Below are 22954 nucleotides of genomic sequence, written 5' to 3' on the forward strand. Positions count from 1 at the left end.
TAAGCCCAAATCGCTATTTCTAAGGCACCCCTACATAGCATTTAAGGAATCGCAAAATTGCGATTCCTAAAATGCTTGAGCAAAATAAGGAATCGCGAGTAAGATAAGGAATCGCCATACATACCAAATCGCCGTTTGTGATTCGCAAATGCCGGAATCCTGCGAATTCCGGTGTTTGCGAATCGCAAATGCCTACCTACATATGCCCCTCCGTCCTTTAAATAGGGCTTTCGAGTGAGAGGTCATATTAAACGACACCTACTTTATTATTTAGGCTTGTGTATAGGACACCTAGGCGCCAAGTGATTCACGAGACTCACAGATACATTACTGTATTTCCAAACCTATAAACAGCCTATTGATAGAAGCAGTTCTGAAAATCTAAACTTCAGAAGCTCTGCGTCCAGTCCGAATGCGCTCCAGATCTGCTCAGAAGATGGAAAAGCTTCCTTCATAACTGTTGTGGCTTCTAGTTCAAGAGCAGAATGTCCACAGACACCGTAAAACCCTTGTGCAGTACCCTCAATTCTGTGCATTTTAATATTCAAGTGAATTGAAGGTGTAGCGGAGTAATGATTCTGTCAGCCATTAACCACCAGCATCATTGTTGAAAATTTGCAAAAGAGATCGATACGCATGACTGCGCATTGTTACCAATTTTCACACCCAACAATGTAAATCTGAAAGTAAAACCCCACTCAAATGAGAAATGCTGTTGTGGGATTGTACCACCAGCTTTACTGTGTGGCTCTGTCAAGCTCTCTACATGCAAGTTGTTCGTACTGTCAGCCATGTTGTCTTCAAGTGATAGGTATTACATTGCATGGTAACAGTCCAAAATGGTGGTCAGAGAGTTTTGGAACTTTAAGCATAATATTGTACAACAATACAACAATGCATCAAGATAATTCCAATGTATTGTTTAAGTTGTGTAAAGTTGTGTTCAGAGCAGGGAGGTAGTTTCACATTTTGCATTCAGAATCTATAGATGTGGAAACAGGTATATGCGATGAGGGGAGCAGCAAAAATTGTGATATATCTGCTTATCCTCCAGTTGTGCCCATATCATGAACACATCCTTCAAAAATTCTATTCATAGAGTGAGTAACTGAGGCTCAGCTAATTCAGGTAACTATCTAAACACTATATGGGGCCTATTCTCAAAAATAAATGTGGGCATAACACTCACTTTTTTTCAGCCTGTCAGATTCATGGCATGTCCTTCTGTGGTCTTTCCTTCATCTTCCTGTTTTTGTCCCTCCCCTGGAGCCTGGACACATTACAAGTGTCATTCCACTTGATTATACTCAGGCACTGCCTTTTTCTTTTTCTTTTGGCACTCCACAAGAGTGCATGCTTTGCAGCTGTCTCTGTAGGATGTATGACGTTACAACGCATACTTTTACTCCGCATACCATTACAACGCGGTATTTACAACGAATACCGTTACAACGCATAGCGCTTTGGGGTGCTGGATAGTGGTAAGTATAATTTACTATTCTAACTCCAGTCCCCGTGGACCCTAGGGAAGGTGTTGGATAGTAAATTAAACTTACCTCTTATCCTAGAGCGCCCCCCAGCGCAATGCGTTGTAATGTCATGCGTTGTAATGCCCGCGTTGTAATGGTAGTGCGGAGTAAAAGTTGCGTCGTAACGGGTGTATACCGTCTCTGTAGTGTGCATGCTCCATGTTGTGTTCTCTCCCTTGCTTGTTTGCTTCTCCCCAGCTCTGCTCCTGTTGCTCTCTCGCCTGTTTATGTTTCCTCCCCCAGCCCTCCTCTTTGCTCTGTACAGCCATTAGTTTGCTTCCTTTCACCCAGTGTTGCTTCCCCCATGCACGCTGCTGTACTGCTTCCACCCTGTCTTCTGAGATTTCACCCCACTCTCTGAATTGCTTCCTCCCCCCAGGGCACAACTCCTAAAAAAAGAAGTGGGGGAACGCTGACGTCACGACAGGAAGTGAAATCACGAAAGGTGGCTTGCACCATCGGACGCATTGCCTTCCCTCGCTCACCCCTCAGATGCGATTGCCTCAGAGAAGCCAGTGCGTGAGCAGCGTTCTGAATGAGCTCTGATATCGCCCCAGAGAGGCCAAAGAGTGAATGTGTGGCTCCATTTGCTCCAGTTATCGAGCTCCTAGTAAAATAAGTTGGTTGACGCCGTACACCCGCGTGGTACCCCGACTCGAGCCCTGCTCCCCCCATGCTCTCCACAATGCTGTCTCTCGCCCACATTTCTCGCTTTGTGCTTGATTTCCAGAGAAGCTGGGGTGATTTGATCTTTCTCGTCAGGGAACAAATGGCCTGCACGACCTTTGGATCAACTTCACCAGTGAACAAGTACAGCAGCCCCACTTCTAAAGATGCGTAGTGACACTAGGAGCCCTAAGATGCACAATCACGGCCTCAGGGGGACCAGTGGAGCAGGCTAGGATCTCTACTTTCTTTCTCTGAAGTGCATAACTTTACTTCTCACCCATAACACCGGCTGTGCTCCTGCCCTCCCAGAAACACTGCAGAACCTTCTTTCTGATCCAAATGTTTACATTTGATGGCCAGGACTCCAAAGATTTGCACAATCACAATTTTTTGGTCTTAGCTGTTAGACTGCTTTCAGAGTCTTGACAGCTTTCTGTTATTGAATTTAGACATATTACATAACACCAGACATATGCCTAAACAAGCTAGATCTACTGGCTGTGTGAGTGCTTGTTAGCAACTTGATATAAATGGTTAACAATAAGGATTAGTTAGTAAATAATTGAAATTGATAATTACAAATGGTACACGTGAGCATTACTATGTCGCACTAGAGAGAGGCCAAGGATTGGATGAGCATGTAACCTGCCTTCAGCTTCAGCTTCTGCTCCAAAGCTCTTGTTCATGCACATGAACACCCTGCCACCACCAGAACTCCTGCAGACATCTAAACCTCATTCAGCTCATGTGTGCCATACAAGCATTAGAAAACACCAATAGCTCAACCTTTTAGAGCTGAGACCAATTGGCATTGGCAATAGTTAGTAAATACAAATTGCAAGTCAAAATTGGACTAGAGCATGGACAGCTTACAAATGTTAACAAATTGAAGGTCTTTACTTATCTAAAGTATGCAATATATATAGAGTAACAGTGCTAAATCCATTGGCAAAGCCAATAGGTGAACCTATTGGCTTTACACATGCTTGTTATTACATTCATTCTTTAATTGATCAAACTGTACCCTAATTACTGCGTATTCCCCTTAACTCCTCCATTGCTGAACCCCTAAAACTCCGAAGTACCCCTTAATCCTACCCTTCACTGAACCCTTAAAACACACTCTCACTTAATTCTACCCTGCCCACAACCTTAAAGTCCCTGATTATCCCTTAATGTTAGAAATCCCTGAAACCTACTAACCCTGTACTATCCCATTATTGCTACCCTTCCTCCAACCATAAACACTCTTCCTACTCCATAACGCTACCCTTCCCTGAACCCTAATAATTCCTTACTACCCCTTAACACTCTCTTCCCTGATTCCTAAAAATGCCTTTCTACCTCTTAACGCTACACTTCCCTGAACAGTAAAACCTCTTACTAGCTGTTAAGACTACCCTTTCCTGAACCTAAAAATGCTAATTCTTCTTACTGCTATCCTTCCCTGAACCCTTGAAACCCTGCACTAGACCGTAATGCTACCCTTCTCCATATACTTAAAAATCCACACAAAACTTTTAAGCTAACCATCCCTGAACCCTCAAAACCCCAAAGTACCCCCTAATGCTACCCTTCCCAGAACTTAAAAACATCTTACTTCCCCTTAGAGCTACCCTTCCCTAGACCATAAAAACTCTTACTATCCCTCAACACTGCCCTTCCCTTAAAAAAACCCTTACAGCCCTTTTACACTTCCTATTCCTGAACCATAAATCCCCCTAACCACTTGATAACACCACTATCCCTGAATGCTACCAACCCCCCTTACAAACTACTTTATAACACCACTATCCCTGAATGCTACCAACCCCCCTTACAAACTACTTTATAACACCACTATCCCTGAATGCTACCAACCCCCCTTACAAACTACTTTATAACACCTCTATCCCTGCATGCTACCAACCCCCCTTACAGCTAATACTAACAATTCCTTCCAGTCTCAATGTAGCTGCTCCACTCCATTTTAGGAGGAGGAGGTCCCATGGCCCTTGTTCCCAGTACACTTGCCTTTGTCCTACAAGGCACAACATTTTTCAGTTTTTTTGGAGCCACAACTCTCGTTATTCTATATTTTCAGTAGATAAGAATTTTGGCATTACATTTTCCAGTCTATTTTTTTATAGACAATATTTTTATTGCAAACATTGTTTATTCCAATGGATTATCAGTAAGTTATCCATCTCACTCCAGGTCATGATTGACACTGTACAGTCCTAAATTAGTAATCTGCAACTCATGGATTTCAGTGTATTTGTCTAATTAAATCGGTAGAAGCGGAGCAGGACTACAACCCCCAGGATGCAATAGAGAGTCAACCCTACTTCTGAGACTGGAGACAGTGTCCCTAATGACCTGAAGCGATGTGGTCACCCTAACTATCGATGCCTGGGGCAAAGTGAGATGAGGCCGCATATCATCCTACAAAGGCCTAACTCATGACCAGTCCTAGTCCAACGGTAGGAAACTGACTACTATTCTTAACTGTAGCACCACTCTGCACAAAATCACCATGAAAGCCAGAAAGTGTGATATTGGGCCAACATTTCATATTACTTTGCCTTTCAAAATGGCAGGGATATGCCAACATTTGACTGCAAAGAGGCTGTTGTTTATCCACTACTGTCCAGGCCTAAGATAACTCTGAGAGGCAGAAGGCAAAATGCCATCATAAACAGCCAACCTTTATACCCTGTAGCTACATATAAATCCCTTTGTTTTCAGGACATCCTGATCCAGAGAGTTAGCAGCCAGGTTAGCTATATTCTCCTTATGGGAGGTGAAAAAGCTTTGTCTAACCTTTGTGAAGTTTTCTAACCCCTCTGGGGCAGATGCAACTATGGCTACCACCAAATCCCAATAGCAATGGAATACACTCCACCCTACAAAAATGATATGGCCACCTTTGCAAAGTCTTGAACAGAATGGCTGGTTATGGGACATCCGATTGTGCCATCTCAAAGGTCCTCTTCTCCAGACAGACATTTACCGAATTAGATCAAGTGATGTGCCATGGTGACGTATCTGACCTTACAAAGTAGCGGAGACCCATTCAATGCTCAGATTGTCACAGAAAAAACCCCTTTGGAGAAAGATTGTGTAAAAGAGACCAAGGAGTAAAAATAAAAAATGGGAAGTATGTCAACTGAAAATAAAACCTTCAAAATTCATGCTTTAGTTCTTTTTAGATTTGGGGGTTTCAACTGACTCACAAGGAGTTGGCCCGGGATTAAGACATTTTCAATTTTTGCACAAACAGTTTAGACATTGGATTTTCTTCTTTTTTGTAAGCATTAAGCGGATGAAGTGGAGGCATCATTTGAACTGGCCGATGAGACACAGATGGATTCAACCAAATTCAAAGTATGTGTGTAAGGTGTAAGTTATTTTTAAAATAAATTAAAGTTGCAATAAATCTAATTCATGAAACTTATTTTAATTCTTAAAATATTGTTAAGCCAGTCCTTTAAAAGTATATTTTTTATACGCATTTAAAAGTATTTTACTAAGGCATTTCTACATTTTTGCATTGAAATATATTCTGTTGAACTGAATAAATTGTGTAGTTTTCTAATCGATTCATTAGAGTGGAGTGTTCTTTGTGATTCTAGTAATACTGTTTTATTTTGGTTTAATTAACTGAAACAAATATTCTTAACATTTCCAAATGTCACTTTATCTTCTGCTCTTTTAAATGTCTATATTTTGATTTGGTGACATTGTATGTGCGATTATGTTAATTGCCATTGTTATTACTGGTAGAGAAAATATTTAGTTTCTTTCACACTTTATTAGATATAGAAATATTATCTCACACTATTTCTTCTATTGTCACATGTTTAGCATGAATTTGAACTTTACCTCTGTTACTACTTTGGTGTATAAATTCTTCAGCAAATCCGATCAAATCGAACTCACACAAGTACATTTTAGCAGTGGCTTACTGGAACAGATTAAAAACAATTCAGCTTGATTTCCTTCACATCATAGTACCTGATTAGCCTTTATTTATTTATTGTGTTAACCTTTAAAGAGCATAATTCTCAAACTTCATCGGCATTTAAATTAGGGGAGAAGAAATAGCTTGGTGTGGTGGTGAGATCCCATATTGGATTGGATTGCAAGACTTGAACACCGAAAATTAGAAGCATTGATGAGAAAGCAAATTTTGATGGCAGTAAATTAAGGTAAAATTGAGGAATAAGAAAAGGCCTGAATCCATTTGACATCAACATCCCCAGCATCTCATGACAGCCATGTTTTGGGAGTCAATCAGCTCTGGTTTACGTATGCATTTCACATGACTCCTTTCCATAATCTCAGTCATGCAGGGTAAAGTATTCACTCCCCCTGCAATTCCCTCCGCCCCATAAATAACCTATTGAAAATTGTTGCAGGGATTCTGCACATACACAGGACTATGCGCAGGAAAATGGGACCTCAGTGTATAGGGGCTAAGCCTTCCTATCGCCTCATTACCCAAAATCCCAGGGCCGACTAGCTGAAGTGTCTCACTCACTCTCCTACATAATCACGAAGATGCAAATGATTAGACACCCCAGAACACAACACTCCCGACTCCCTCAGGAATCGCGGTAGCACGATGTACCCTTTCGCTCACTCACTCATACCTGTCCACAATAAGAATTGACACAGCCACAGTTATAGTTCAAATGCTTATTTTAACCATAGTGCTCTGTAATGCAGTATACAGACCACTACCAGCAGCAAAACGCATAAACTTAAAACAGTTAGCATTGTAGAAAGTTCATATATTATAAAGGGGGGTGTCATCATATGTAGACAGTGGATGGAGGACTATAAGACCGAACCACCCTCCCCTTGGTACGAAGAAGTTTTATTATATAAAGGAAGACCTCTGGGCTTTGTCGGCAGACCCCATACTTTAGTGCCTAGATGGACTTTCTACATTATAGGAACAGCATAGCTCTTCTTCCTGGAAAGGTCCCTCTACAAGTGTGTTAGAATAACATGCATCCCCACAGGATGTATGACGTTATAACGCATACTATTACAACGCATGCTTTTACAACGCAACTTTTACAACGCAGGATCCATTACAACGAATACCATTACAACGCATTTTTTTACAACGCATATACCTTTACAACGCATACCATTACAACGTAAGTATAGGTAAGTATATAATTTTAAAAAAAATGTAAGTTACTAATTTTAATATAATTTAGTTTTATTTAATTTTAATTTATTATTATTTTTTTTAAATTTTATTTAATTTTTAAAAATACCCCTTTACCCAAAACCCCATACCTAGCCCTGAACCCTAAAAATACCCCTTTTCCAAAAACCCAAACCTAGCCCTGAACCCTAAAAATACCCCTTTACCCAAAAACCCAAACCTAGCCCTGAACCCTAAAAATACCCCTTTACCCAAAAACCCATACCTAGCCCTGAACCCTAAAAATACCCCTTTACCCAAAAACCCAAACCTAGCCCTGAACCCTAAAAATACCCCTTTACCCAAAAACCCAAACCTAGCCCTGAACCCTAAAAATACCCCTTTACCCAAAAACCCAAACCTAGCCCTGAACCCTAAAAATACACCTTTACCCAAAAACCCATACCTAGCCCTGAACCCTAAAAATACCCCTTTACCCAAAAACCCAAACCAAGCCCTGAACCCTAAAAATACCCCTTTACCCAAAAACCCATACCTAGCCCTGAACCCTAAAAATACCCCTTTACCCAAAACCCAAACCTAGCCCTGAACCCTAAAAATACCCCTTTACCCAAAAACCCAAACCTAGCCCTGAACCCTAAAAATACCCCTTTACCCAAAAACCCAAACCTAGCCCTGAACCCTAAAAATACCCCTTTACCCAAAAACCCTACTTACCTATACTTAGGTTGTAATGGTATGCGTTGTAAAAAAATGTGTTGTAATGGTATTCGTTGTAATGGATCATGCGTTGTAAAAATTGCGTTGTAAAAGTCATGCGTTGTAAAAGTTGCGTTGTAACGGGTGCATACCATCCCCACAATATCAAAGCACGAGTTTTCCAGCAGCCACTGTTTTGTCTAGGTGCTTGGGACTGACCAAAACAAAATAACAAGGGACATTGTTTAACGACCTTGCTCCCAGTGTTCAGACTAAACTGAAGGAACAGGCAGAGAACGCAGAAAGGAGACGGTTCTCATGTGAAAGGCACAAACTGAGTCCTGCAAAACAACGTCATGTAGTAATGTGCGCAAAAGCAGAACCATCGCAGCAGAGCTCATGCTAACTTAGCTATATCGACAATGACCCTAACGGAAAAATTAGGTATCAATTTGTCAGAAGGCGATTTAGGGCTGGAAGTTTTTACATGGCAGGTTCTCGCTTTATAGTCACAAATGACTCTTGATTTGGTGGTTAACTTCATATTGCCCTTTTCACAGTTCCTTTGGGTGTGATTTGTGGGGCAAAATATATAGAATCCACCTTCAGGTGAGAGAAATTCAGCCAGTTTAGTCAGCCAAAAGGAAATAGTTCATTTTGAGACCTGTCACGGAAAGGCTTCAACTTGGTGGTGTTTGGCTAGGTAAACAGTCAAAATATTGAGTAAAAAATATCGAATGGACATAACATCGAGTTTAAAATATAGAATGGACAAAATATCGAATGAACAGAATATAGACATCAAAAATATCGTTTTTAAGGTAAGTAATGTAATATCGAATGTTAAAAATATAGAAAGTTAAAATATCGAAGTATATAATATAGGTTATTAAAAATATCGAATTTTCAATAATATCGAATTTTTTATAGTGTTTTTATGTTATTATATGTGTGAAAAGTGTGTATTTATGTTATAATTTATTTTAATTAATGAATTTTGTTTTTTTAATTTTTGCGTAATTTAATTCTGTAGCGGGTTGTGGGTTTATAGGGGAATAGGGTGGGAAGTAAGTTAATTATAATTAATTAAATAGGTAAATTTATTTATTGGTATTCATTTTTAATTAATTGTTAATTAATTTATATTTGGTAATTAATTAAATTTTAATTGGCAATTAATTTTAATTAATTGATTATTTGCTAATTATGTTAACTTTACTAATTTATTTTCTGTAGCGGGTTGTGGGTTTATAGGGGAATTGTGTGGGAAGTAATTTATTTATAATTAATTAATGAGGTAAAATTATTTATTGGTATTTATTTAGAATTAATTGTTAATTAATTTTTTATGGGTAATTAATTACATTTTAATTGCCAATTAATGTTATTTAATTGATTAATTGCTAAATATGTTAATTTTATTAATTTATTTTCAGTAGCGGGTTGTGGGTTTATAGGTGAATAGGGTGGGAAGTAATTTATTATATAATTAATTAAATAATTCAATTGATTTAATTGTATTTAATTTTAAATAATTGTTAATTAATTTTTAATTATTAATTAATTGTTAATTTGTAATTAATTTGTATTAATAGGTAACTAATTGTAATAATTACATTTAATTTGTAATTTTATTTGATTAATTATTATATTATATTAAATTGGTAATTACTTTTAATTAATGTTTTATAGATATTAATTTATATATTTTTAAATAATATATGAAGTATTTACTTTCCCTACTGTCGCACTCTTTGGAGTGGGAATAGTAATTTTAACCCCTACGCTATCCAAGGCTTTCCCTACTGTTGCACTCTTTGGAGTGGGAATAGTAATTTTAACCCCTACGCTATCCAACGCTTTCCCTACTGTTGCACTCTTTGGAGTGGGAATAGTAATTTTTACCCCTACGCTATCCGACGCTTTCCCTACTGTTGCACTCTTTGGAGTGTGAATAGTCATTTTTACCCCTACGCTATGCAACGCTTTCCCTACTGTTGCACTCACTGGAGTGGGAAAAGTAATTGTTACCCCTACGCTATCCAACGCTTTCCCTACTGTTGCACCCACTGGAGCGGGAAAAGTAATTTTTACCCCTACGCTATCCAACGCTTTCCCTACTGTTGCATTCTTTGGAGTGGGAATAGTAATTTTAACCCCTACGCTATCCAATGCTTTCCCTACTGTTGCACTCTTTGGAGTGGGAATAGTAATTTTAACCCCTACGCTATCCAACGCTTTCCCTACTGTTGCACTCTTTGGAGTGTGAATAGTAATTTTTACCCCTACGCTATCCAACGCTTTCCCTACTGTTGCACTCACTGGAGTGGGAATAGTAATTTTTACCCCTACGCTATCCAACACTTTCCCTACTGTTGCACCCACTGGAGTGGGAATAGTAATTTCTACCTCTACGCTATCCAATGCTTTCCCTACTGTTGCACTCACTGGAGTTGGAATAGTAATTGTTACCCCTACGCTATCCAACGCTTTCCCTACTGTTGCACCCACTGGAGTGGGAATAGTAATTTTAACCCCTACGCTATCCAACGCTTTCCCTACTGTTGCTCCCACTGGAGTGGGAATAGTAATTTTTACCCCTAGGCTATCCAACGCTTTCCCTACTGTTGCACTCATTGGAGTGTGAATAGTAATTTTAACCCCTACACTATCCAACGCTTTCCCTACTGTTGCACTCTTTGGAGTGGGAATAGTAATTTTTACCCCTACGCTATCCAATGCTTTCCCTACTGTTGCATTCACTGGAGTGGGAATAGTAATTTTTACCCCTACGCTATCCAACGCTTTCTCTACTGTTGCACTCACTGGAGTGGGAATAGTAATTTTTACCCCTACGCTATCCAACGCTTTCCCTACAGTTGCACTCACTGAAGTGGGAATCGTAATTATAACCCCTACGCTATCCAACGCTTTCCCTACTGTTGCACTCTTTGGAGTGGGAATAGTAATTTTTACCCCTACGCTATCCAACGCTTTCCCTGCTGTTGAACTCTTTGAAGTCGGAATAGTAATTTTTACCGCTACGCTATCCAATGCTTTCCCTACTGTTGCACTCATTGGAGTGGGAATAGTAATTTTAACACTCTTGCTATGCTACGGTAATAATATTGTATATTTTTTAATAATATTATGTTAATATATATATATGTTTTAACAAATAAAATTGTATTTTTTTTATAACTTAAATTAATTATTCAATAATTTTAAGGTTATTTAAGTATTTTTAAGTATATTTTAGTTATTCATTTTTAATATTTTTTTAATTAAATTCGACTTTTTACAAAGTACATATTTTTAAACAATATTTTTGATTCGATATTTTTGTACTTACCTGTTTGTAGATAGGACTTCGATATTTTTGTAGTCGATATTTTGGAGTCGATATTTTAAATGCCCATATTTTTGTAGTCGATATTATGTCAGTGATCCGTTTGGCAACTTTGATTACTGTCTGAATCCAATGGCTTGTAATTCAAAGTACATTTTTGTCACTTACTATCTATCATGGAAGAGTTCAGGAATGTGCCAAATGTACATATATGATATTCACAGATTGTGGTATAGTTTTTAGATTGTGGTCAATAAACCTTTAGAAGAGACTACTTACCCTCTAACACTCGTCAGTACAAAAAACATTTGATAAAACATATTATTACTATTGTTATAAATATTTATATTTATTCAAAGTTTTATATAGCGCGAACAAGATATTTACAGATATCAGAGCGCTTCACATAGACAGGGGTAGGGGCAACAGGACTGAACAGAACTAATAGGAACAGTATAATAGTCACTAAACATAATAGGAAAACAGTAGTGTACAGAGAACATACCAATATACATCCAGGTAACAAGTAGCATAAGACGGCGCAAAAACATTGATCACGCTACAACAGAGTTCAGGTAAACTTTGGATGTAGGGATGGCTTATACCAAATTCTAAGGATAGAGCGAACAAGGGGTGGGGGCAACGTGAGGGTGATTCAACAAACTAAAGTGTATCATATAGTGGTCGGTAGTAGGAGAGTAGCATAATAGTGTCACAATCAAATAAGAGTATAGTGTCAGGAGGCAATCAGGAGATCAAAAGTTCAAAAATACAAAGCGATGCAGAGATTCTGATCCATCACCTATAAAGTTCAGGTGAACTTGGCCATGAGGATGGTTTTCACCTCTTTCTTGAAGAATGCAGTGGAGGGGATAAGCCTGGTTTCAGGAGGGAGTGCATTCCAGATCCTGGGTGCCATTCCTGAAAAGGAGCGCTTGTATGTTTTTTCCTTCCGGAATCTACGAGGTTTCAGGAGTAGGTTTTTTGTACTTCTATTGGATCTCGAGCCACCTGATATAGATAACTTTTGAGCGAGGTAGTTGGGTGCCTTGTGGTGCACGGCCGAGTGTGTCATAACGGCAATTTTTAGCTGTATTCTGGCTTCAAAAGGTAGCCATTTTAGAGATTTTAAGTCTGGGGATATATGCGAATGTTTACGTGAGCCAGTGATGAGTCTCGCGGCAGCGTTCAGGGAGGCTCTTAGGGGTGCTGTTGTGGCTAACAGGAGTCCGCTGAGGGCCACAATTCCATAGTCTATGCGAGGGATGACTAACGCTTGTACAGCCGTTTGGAAGTCCTTGGCTGGGAGGAAGGGTTTAAGTTTCCTCAGTGTGTTGATTTGGAAATTAGCTCCTTTTGTTGCTTTGCTAACGTGCTGTTGCATGTTGAGCTTGGCGTCGAGTGTGATGCCTAGGGATTTCGCAGAGTCCACGATGGTAGGTTGGACATTGAGTGCTGTTAGGTTATTGAGCCAGGTTTGGGTGGTGGTAATTTTCGCCAGAGGTGAGATGAGTAGAAACTCAGTTTTCAGAGCATTTAGTTTGAGGTGATTAACGGCCAACCAGGATTGAGTGTTACTAAGTGTAGAATTCAGAAGTTTGATATCTTCCGGGGATCGTAGCTTTAGGTAAAGTTGTGTGTCATCGGCGGACATATGGAATTGAACATTGGATGCTTGGAGCAAGGTGGCGAGCGGTTCCATGACGAGGTTGAACAGTGTGGGGGAGAGGGATGATCCTTGTGGGACAAGATCTGCTGGCACAGGTGTAGATAGCACATTGTCAATTAATGTAATTCTTCAATGTGTTCTAATATTGTTCAGACTGCATGCACTCATGCATAAGAGAGGAGTAAAGACCAAGTGACGGAAAGTGAAAGGAGCGGGGACCAAGTATTGCTCGAAATGAGCTGTGAGAATCAAGCTTTGAAGCACTTGTCACACAGCAGCACTCACTGGTTGTGAGTCTCACTTTTTGTGAGCACATCTCTTTCATTATTTGTAGGTCTCTTCATGGAATGCAGCTTCACTCATTCAGAGAAATGTCCATACTTTGGTTCACAATCTCTCTTTGTGTGTACATCTAGCAGCACAGGTTCACTCACTTACCGTGAGTCTTAAATGAATGAATACAGGGGCATATTATCAAGCACGGCGTTAACATTATCAACGCTTTAGTGGCAGAAAACTGCCGCTAAAGCGGCGATAATGGGCATGATAATACGCCGTAGAGAATTCCTATAGAAGCCCAGGTTCACACCAGATCATGGGCTTCTATGGGAATTCACAAGGGCGTATTATCAAGCTCATTATCGCCGCTTTAGTGGCTGTTTTCTTGATAATATGCCTCTTAGTTTCACCCCTTGAGTGTGTCACTTCTTGGAACACATGCTCAATGACTTAGTGAGAGTGCCATATGTTGATGCCAAGTCTCAGCCATCATGTGACAGTCTCATGCCTTGGTGTGCACTGTACAGCAATCTTCACTTAGTGTGAGTTCCAACACATGGAGTACTCTTCCATCCACAGGATGTGAGTCTGGTGTATTTGCCTTGGTGTAAGTCCCACATATTAGAGTAAGTCTCACTCAGATTCAGATCCAGAAATCCTTTATTTCGCATGCTGCAGACATACATAAAAAGTACATCACCAATAAATCAAGATAAAAAACAAAACAGTTAAAATACTATTAGTTTACAACATCGTGCAGCTGATATTAGGAAAGCATCTATACAAAACACACTAATTTATTAGGAAGGTTGAGTAAATAACATAGGGTATTACGACATTGTTTAAAACCATACTTTCTCAGCACTGGTGATAAAAATTGTTTTGCAAATCTAATATAAAATCTACAGAAGAAAGTGAAATGTAACAAGGACTGATTGGATGTTCCATCGCACGGACATATCCAAATATTAGGAGATCCAAATTGACCTAAGGGAAAATATAAAAGACACCACACAGTAACCCCCTAACTGCCTGATAACACCACTATCCCTAAATGCTCCCAACCCCCCTTATAGCTAATACTAACAATTCCTTCCAGTCTCAATGTAGCTGCTCCACTCCATTTTAGGAGGAGGAGGTCCCATGGCCCTTGTTCCCAGTACACTTGCCTTTGTCCTACAAGGCACAACATTTTCCTGTTTTTTTAGAGCCACAACTCTCGTTATTCTATATTTTCAGTAGATGAGAATTTTGACATTACATTTTCCAGTCTATTATTTTATAGACAATATTTTTATTGCAAACATTGTTCATTGCAATGGATTATCAGTAAGTTTTCCATCTCACTCCAGGTCATGATTGACGCTGTACAGTCCTAAATTTGTAATCTGCAACTCATGGATTTCAGTGTATTTGTCTAATTAAATCGGTAGAAGCAGAGTAGGACTACAACCCCCAGGATGCATTAGAGAGTCAAACCTACTTCTGAGACTGGAGACAGTGTCCCTAATGACCTGAAGGAATGTGGTCACCCTAACTATCGATGCCTGGGGCAAAGTGAGATGAGGCCGCATATCATCCTACAAAGGCCTAACTCATGACCAGTTACTAGTCACACGGTAGAAAACTGACTATTATTCTTTACTGTAGCACCACTCTGCACACAATCACCCTGATAGCCAGAAAATGGGATATTCGGACAACATTTCATAGTAATTTGCCAATCAAAATGGCAGGGATATGCCATCATTTGACTGCAAAGATGCTGCTGTTTTATACCCTGTAGCTACATATAAATCCCTTTGTTTTCAGGACATCCTGATCTAGGGAGTTAGCAGCCAGGTTAGCTAAATTCTCCTTGCGGGGGGGTGAAAAAGCTTTGTCTAACTTTTGTGAAGTTTTCTAACCCCTCTGGGGCAGATGCAACTATGGCTACCACCAAATCCCAATAGCAATGGAATACACTTCACCCGACAAAAATAATATGGCCACCTTTGCAAAGTCTTGAACAGAATGGCTGGTTATGGGACATCAGATTGTGCCATCTCAAAGGTCCTCTTCTCCAGACAGACATTTACCGAATTAGATCAAGTGATGTGCCATGGTGACATATCTGACCTTACAAAGTAGCGGAGACCCATTCAATGCTCAGATTGTCACAGAAAAATACCCTTTGGAGAAAGATTGTGTAAAAGAGACCAAGGAGTAAAAATAAAAAATGGGAAGTATGTCAACTGAAAATAAAACCTTCAAAATTCATGCTTTAGTTCTTTTTAGATTTGGGGTTTTCAACTGACTCACAAGGAGTTGGCCCGGGATTAGGACATTTTCAATTTTTGCAAAAACAGTTTAGATATTGGATTTTCCTATTTTTGTTTTTAAGCATGAAGCGGATGAAGTGGAGGCATCATTTGAAATACCTGATGAGACACAGAGAGATTCAACCAAATTCAAAGTATGTGGGTATGGTGTAAGTTATTTTTAAAATAAATTAAAGTTGCAATAAATGTAATTCATGCAACTTATTATAATTCATGAAATATCGTTAAGCCAGTCCTTTAAAAGTATACTTTTATAAGCTTTTAAAAGTATTTTTCTGAGGCATTAATACTCCATTTCTACATTTTTTGCTATACATTGAAATGTATTCTGTTGAACTGAATAAATTGTGTAGTTTTCTAATCGATTCATTAGAGTGGAGTGTTCTTTGTGATTCTATTAATACTGTTTTATTTTGGTTTAATTAGCTGAAAGAAATATTCTTAACATTTCCAAATGTCACTTTATCTTCTGCTCTTTTAAATGTCTATATTTTGATTTGGTGACATTGTATGTGCGATTATGTTAATTGCCATTGTTATTACTGTTAGAGAAAATATTTTGTTCCTTTCACACGTTATTAGATATAGAAATATTATCTCACACTATTTCTTCTATTGTCACATGGTTAGCATGAATTGCAATGTTACCTCTGTTACTCCTTTGTTGTATAAGTTCTTCAGCAAATCCGATCAAATCGAACTCTCACAAGTACATTTTAGCAGTGGCGTACTGGAACAGAATAACACAATACAGCCTAATTTCCTTCACATCATAGTACCTGATTAGCCTTTATTTATTTATTGTGTTGACTTTTAAAAGGCATAATTCTCAAACTTCATCTGCATTTAAATTAGGGGAGACGAAATAGCTTGGTGTGGTGGTCGGGATCCCATTGTAGATTAAATTGCAAGACTTGAACACCGAAAATTAGAAGCATTGATGAGAAAGCAAATTTTGATGGCCGTAAATTAAAGTAAAATTGAGGAATAAGAAAAGGCCTGAATCCATTTGACATCAACATCCCCAGCATCTCATGACAGCCATGTTTTGGGAGTCAATCAGCTCTGGTTTACGTATGCGCTTAGCATGACTCCTTTCCATAATCTCAGTCATGCAGGGTAAGGTTTTCACTCCCCCCGCAAATCCCTCTGACCCATAAATAACCTATTGCAAATTGTTGCAGGGATTCTACACATACACAGAACTATGCACAGAAAACGGGACCTCGGGGTATAGGGGCTAAGCCTTCCTGCCACCTCAGTACCCAAAATCCCAGGACCGACTGGCTAAAGTGTCTCACTCGCTCTCCTACATAATGACAACGATGAAAATTATTAGACACCCAAGAACACATCACTCCCGACTCTCTCAGGAATCGCGGTAGCAAGACGTACCCTTTCGCTCACTCACTTGTACCTGTCCACAATAAGAATCGACACAGCCACTGTTATAGTTCAAAATGTTCGTTTTAACCCTAGTGCTCTATAATGCAGTATACGAGCCACTACCAGTAGCAAAATACATACACTTAAAACAATTAGCATTGTAGCAAGTTCATATATTATAAAGGGGGATGTCTTATGTAGATAGTGGATTGAGGTTAATAAGACCTAACTACCCTCCCCGTGGTAAGAAGAAGTTTTATTATATAAAAGAAGATCTATAGGCTTTGTCAGCAGACCCCATACCTTAGTGCCTAGATAGTATTTCTTCATCATAGGAACAACATAGCTCTTCTCCATGGAATGGTCCCTCTCCAAGTGTGTTAGAATAACATGCCTACCCACAATATCAAAGCACCCGTTTTCCAGCAGCCGCAGCTGTGATAGTATGTTTTGTCTAGGTGCTAGGGACTGACCAGAACAGAATAACAAGGGACATTGTTTATCGCGTTTGCTCACAGTGTTCAGGCTAAACTCCAGGAACAGGCAGAGAATGCAGAAAGCAGACGGTTCTCATGTGAAAGGCACAAACAGAGTCCTGCAAAATAAAGTTATGTAGTAACGTGCGCAAAAGCAGAATCATGGCAGCAGAGCTCATGCTAACTTAGTTATGTTGACAATGACCCTAACAGCCATATGATAAAATCTTGGAAAAATGAAGTATCAATTTGTCAGAAGGCGATTTAGGGCTTAGAGTCTTTACATGGAAGGTTTTAGTTTTATAGTCACAAATGACTCTTGCTTTGGTGGTTAAATTCTTTCGTGTAGCATATTGCTTTTTTTCACAGTTCTATTGGGTGTGATTTGTGGGACAAAATGTATAGAATCCACCTTCAGGCGAATGAAAGTCAGCCAGTTGTAGTCAGCCAAAATGAAATAGTTCACTTGTGACCTGTCACGGAAAGGCTTCAACTTGGTTGTATTTGGCAACTTTGATTACTCTCTGAAGCCAATGGCTTGTAATTCAAAGCACATTTTTGTCATTTACTATCTATCATGGAAGAGTTCAGGAATGTGCCAAATGTGCATATATGATATTCACGGATTGTGGGATAGTTTGTGGATTGTGGTGAATAAACCTTTAGAAGAGACTTCTTAACCTCTAATACTCGTCAGTACAAAAATCATTTGATAAAACATATTATTAACATAGTTATAAATATTTGTATTGATGTAACTTTTCAATGTGTTCTATTAATGTTCAGACTGCATCCACTCATGCATAAGAGAGGAGTAAAGACCAAGTGACGGAAAGTGAAAGGAGCGGGGACCAAGTATTGCTCAGAAATGAGCTGTGAGAATCAAGCTTTGAAGCACTTGTCACACAGCAGCACTCACTGGTTGTGAGTATCACTTTTTGAAACACATCTCTTTCATTATTTGTAGGTCTTTTCGTGGAATGCAGCTGCACTCATTTAGAGAAAGGTCCTTACTTTGGTTCACAATCTCTCTTTGTGTGTACATCTAGCTGCACAGTTTCACTCACTTACTGTGAGTCTTAAATTAATTAATACAGTTTCACCCCTTGAGTGTGTCTCTTCTTAGAATACATACTCAATCACATCACTTAGTGAGAGTGCCATATGTTGATGCCAAGTCTCAGCCATCATGTGACACTCTCATGCCTTGGTGTGTACTGTACAGTAATCTTAACTTAGTATGAGTACAACACATGGCGGACACTTCCATCCACAGGAAGTGAGTCTCGTGTATTTGCCTTGGTGTAAGTCTCACATATTAGAGTAAGTCTCACTCAGATTCAGATCCAGAAATCCTTTATTTCGCATGCTGCAGACATACATAAAAAGTACATCACCAATAAATCAAGATAAATATACATAACAGTTAAAATAATATTAGTTTACAACATCGTGCAGCTGATTTTATGAAAGCATCTATACAAAACACACTAATTCATTAGGAAGATTGAGTAAATAACATAGGGCAATAAGACATTGTTTAAAACCATACTTTCTCAGTACTGGTGATAAAAATTGTTTAGCAAATCTAATATAAAATCTACAGAAGAAAGTGAAATGTAATAAGGACTGATTGGATGTTCCATCGCACGGACATATGCAAATTTTAGGAGATCCAAATTGACCTAAGGAAAAATATAAAAGACACCACACAGTAAGGGATTGTTTTTAGTTATTTAGAAGCTCAACAATTTAAAATATTAAAAACAGCATAAAACATTCAACAAAGCACAAACTTCATTCTGAAAGAGAACCATGATTAAAACTTTTCTCTTCAAAATCAGTTTATTCCAACATTATAGTCATAAAGCAGTAGTCCAATAGCTTCGCTTTTGTAAGTGTATAAAGTGCATAGTCCTGATCTGGGCAGTCTCGGCCTATGTACGCCTTATAATAGCCCATCCTGTGGCCCTGATCACTTACCGGGGACAATTGAAGGTAGAATAAAGTTCTTTGTAAAGTGCAATGTGTCACATGGCAAACCAGGGGGATTTAATGCTATGTTTATATATAGTAAGGGTAAACAATTTCTAGGGTGTTTCTATTCATGACTTTATAAGCGTCCTTAAGGAACTTAAAAAATCTAGATGTTAACTGAACATTAGTCCTACTCAAACATATTTCTATCGCTTTCTGGCATTGCCTGATTCCTAAGTAGTGGAATACTGGTTTAAGCCAAAATTGACAGACTACAAGCAGCCGCGAGTCAAGGTTATAGTTGCCCAGTCTACAATTCAAGACCTATGACCCATTCAATATCCCATATTTGTAAGCCTGCAGTGGTATTAGTCCACATCTTAGCCTGATTAGGTCTTTTTCTGCTCTAAAGTCATATGGCTAGACAGATGTGGAGCCCTCCACTTGGACTGGTAAAAGGAAACACACAAACCCGGGTGAACCTACGCTGATAGCTCCTGTCAATCATCCTCAGCAGACTTTAATCTTGCATTTTTTGTAAGTATTTTGGCACACAGTTTGGAAGAAGGATTAGGTCAAAGATGTCCCAGACACCCAATTCATTAATTGCATCCTTCGCATATGATTCCTATGCAAGCTTACTGTCCAGCATGCCTGACCATATTAACCTCCTAAGTGAGCCAGTCGGGGCAGCCTTGAGCTTAACATCTTAATTTAAGATTAAGAACCTTTCTATCCCCATTCTCACTTGATAACTTAATTTGAATTCATGACGGATTTGAGATGACAGAGTGGCATCAGGCAGCTGGTATTAGAATCTATTGAAACAGCACTGGGCCTTGTCCATCCAGATTTCCTAGACGATGCTTGAATATCAGCGAGCTAAATGATAGGGTTGGACATAAATTTGGCATCAATAATACGCACAAAACCAGTCCTGAAAAAAATTGACGCGCACGCTCACATTGACCAGAAACACAAGAAAAGTATGGTTCCAAAGTAGGGCATGATTGTGTTCTCAGAAACTGCAGTAGGCTTTAATAGGTTGTTTTCTTCTCTGTCTAAACAAAGGTGTTGCAGATAGCATTTTTTCAGCCAAGTTTTATAATTTTTAGTAGATGTCAAAGGATTATTGAATTATGTGTGATGAGTCTGGTGAAAATATGTTTAGCATATTATAACCAGTGTTTGGCCTGTCCTTTGTCACTTGACCAAAAATTGATGATAATAGAATGATTTAACCCCTTGGGTGCGGCCACGATTCTGCGCCTGTGCGGCACTTTTAAACAGTGGGCGGGTTCATGACGGCCGGGGGCCGTCATCAGCACACGCCCACCGTGATGCATGACGGCCGGGGGCCGTCATCAGCATGGAAGGGGTTAAGGTGGCATGTGTATTCGTCCACATCATAATCCAGAGGAATAGCGGAGCTAACTTGATAGAGTCTTCCGACTATAGTAACCTCTGCCCGTTATGACACAAATAGTGTGGGGTGCAAAATATGTCTGCAGAGACAGTTGTCTTCAAGCTCTAAAGGAGCGCACTTATCATAACCCCTCACTCTTGCCCCATAGGTGGAAATAGGAAAACACTGACCTTTATACATTACTGTGGTAATTTCAAATAAGTCCATGTAGCCGAGGTGTAGATGAAGAAGATGGTACTTTATTGATATAGTCCTTAGATTATAATCCAACAAAGTGATCAAAAATTTGCCACAGTGTTTTGTTGGTAATTTGAGGAACCAAGCCACCAACTGCAAAAGTTTCCCCGCTGTGGATTCCAATGTTTATTTTCCATGTAAAAACAACACCTAGGTAAGGAAGGTTAAAAACCTGCCCAAGAGGGCTAGTATCGATGGAAAAAGCATGTCGTTTTTTGAGTGGCTTAACCTGTAAGACATACCTCGCGACTTAATACAATTTGTGCTCAGATCTAAACTATGCATAAAATCTGTGAAAGAAGCCACTAACTTATTAGAGCCCTTGGTGTTCGAGCTAGTAACACAGCATATAGCGACACGGACCATGGGGCGCCTCTAATCAAGGATTTGTCAAAACAGACTCTCAATAAATAAGAATAAGAATGAATGTTGTTGGTACATAAAATAAACAATAACTGAGTTAAAATACAGCCTTGACGTACCCCTCTATGAACCTGAAATTATTCTGTAAGTTATCCGCAAGGTCCAAACTTCATCTTGGCAACAAGGTTGTCTTGCAATTTTGACAAAAAAGTGAGGAGTGCTATATCAAGACCTTTCTCCAATAAAAAGTGCCAAAAACTAGAGTGATAACTCTTTCAAAGGAACTTGATAGGTCCATAAATGCTAAAAACAGAGAACTGTTTTTTTGCACTTGCATACTTGTCATCTCTAGGGTCTAAGTTGAGACATTGCTCTAAAGTGCCAAAATGCTCTCTAAATCCATACTGACTTTTTTGTATAAAATAACTTTTGGTTCGCCCACTCCTGTACCCTGTTAAAAATCACTCTGTTCAGGACCTTGACCAAAGAATCTCTAGGTGAGATATGCCTATATCAAAGCAGCTCCATTCTGTTACCTTTTAAAAAATAGGAGCTACAATGTAAGTCTACAAAGAATGAGGACATTTTGTAGTGCCACAATTGTTACAAAATAATACTCAGCAAAGTTACCTTTGCCTGAAGAACTTTGATCTGAAGACATGGCAACTTCATAGATATCAACAACAGAGTCTGAGTGGGTGCAGAACAAAATGAGATACTATCTTTACGAATAACAAATCAGTTAGATCTGTAAATAGACTGAAAATAACAAACCAAAAATGTTCCACTTATGTGTGTATACAGAGCAGTAGCAGCTTTGTCGCCGGCTTTAATATCATTAAGCATGGCCCAAAAAAACTTTGGGTGCACGATTAGTGGCAGCCTTAAAAAGTCTATCACAATGTGCAGTTGTTTTTTAAATATTTTTTCTTACTTAAAACATACTTATACCAACTTCTGCAAATAGAAACTTTTTTTTTTTTTAAGTTTCCAAAACCTTTATTGACAATTGTAATTATGACACTGCTTTAGGCCAACAACCCGGAGGCAGGCAGCTAATTCGGCATTAGAGAAACTTAGAAATTCATTGCAATCATTTACAACCTTTTCGGAAATATGACATTCTCCAGAAATATCGATGGTGTGTCTTGGAGTGACTAAATCACGTGGTATCTTCATCTAATAGTTACATAAGGTTTTGGCATTAACAAAACAAAACAACTAATTAATCCCATTAGGCTAGCATTGTAGAGCGTGTATCGCACATCATATCCATGTAGAGAACGGATCTACAGAATCTATGTACATCCGGAGACCAGAACAGGTTCTCGCTGTATCAGCTGTCGTCAATCCAGTTCTTTGGAATAACACTCCTCACATTCACACAGCATCCATCCTTCTGGCATCCTC

Source organism: Lissotriton helveticus, chromosome 7, assembly GCF_964261635.1.
Source record: "Lissotriton helveticus chromosome 7, aLisHel1.1, whole genome shotgun sequence".
Lineage (NCBI taxonomy): Eukaryota > Metazoa > Chordata > Amphibia > Caudata > Salamandridae > Lissotriton > Lissotriton helveticus.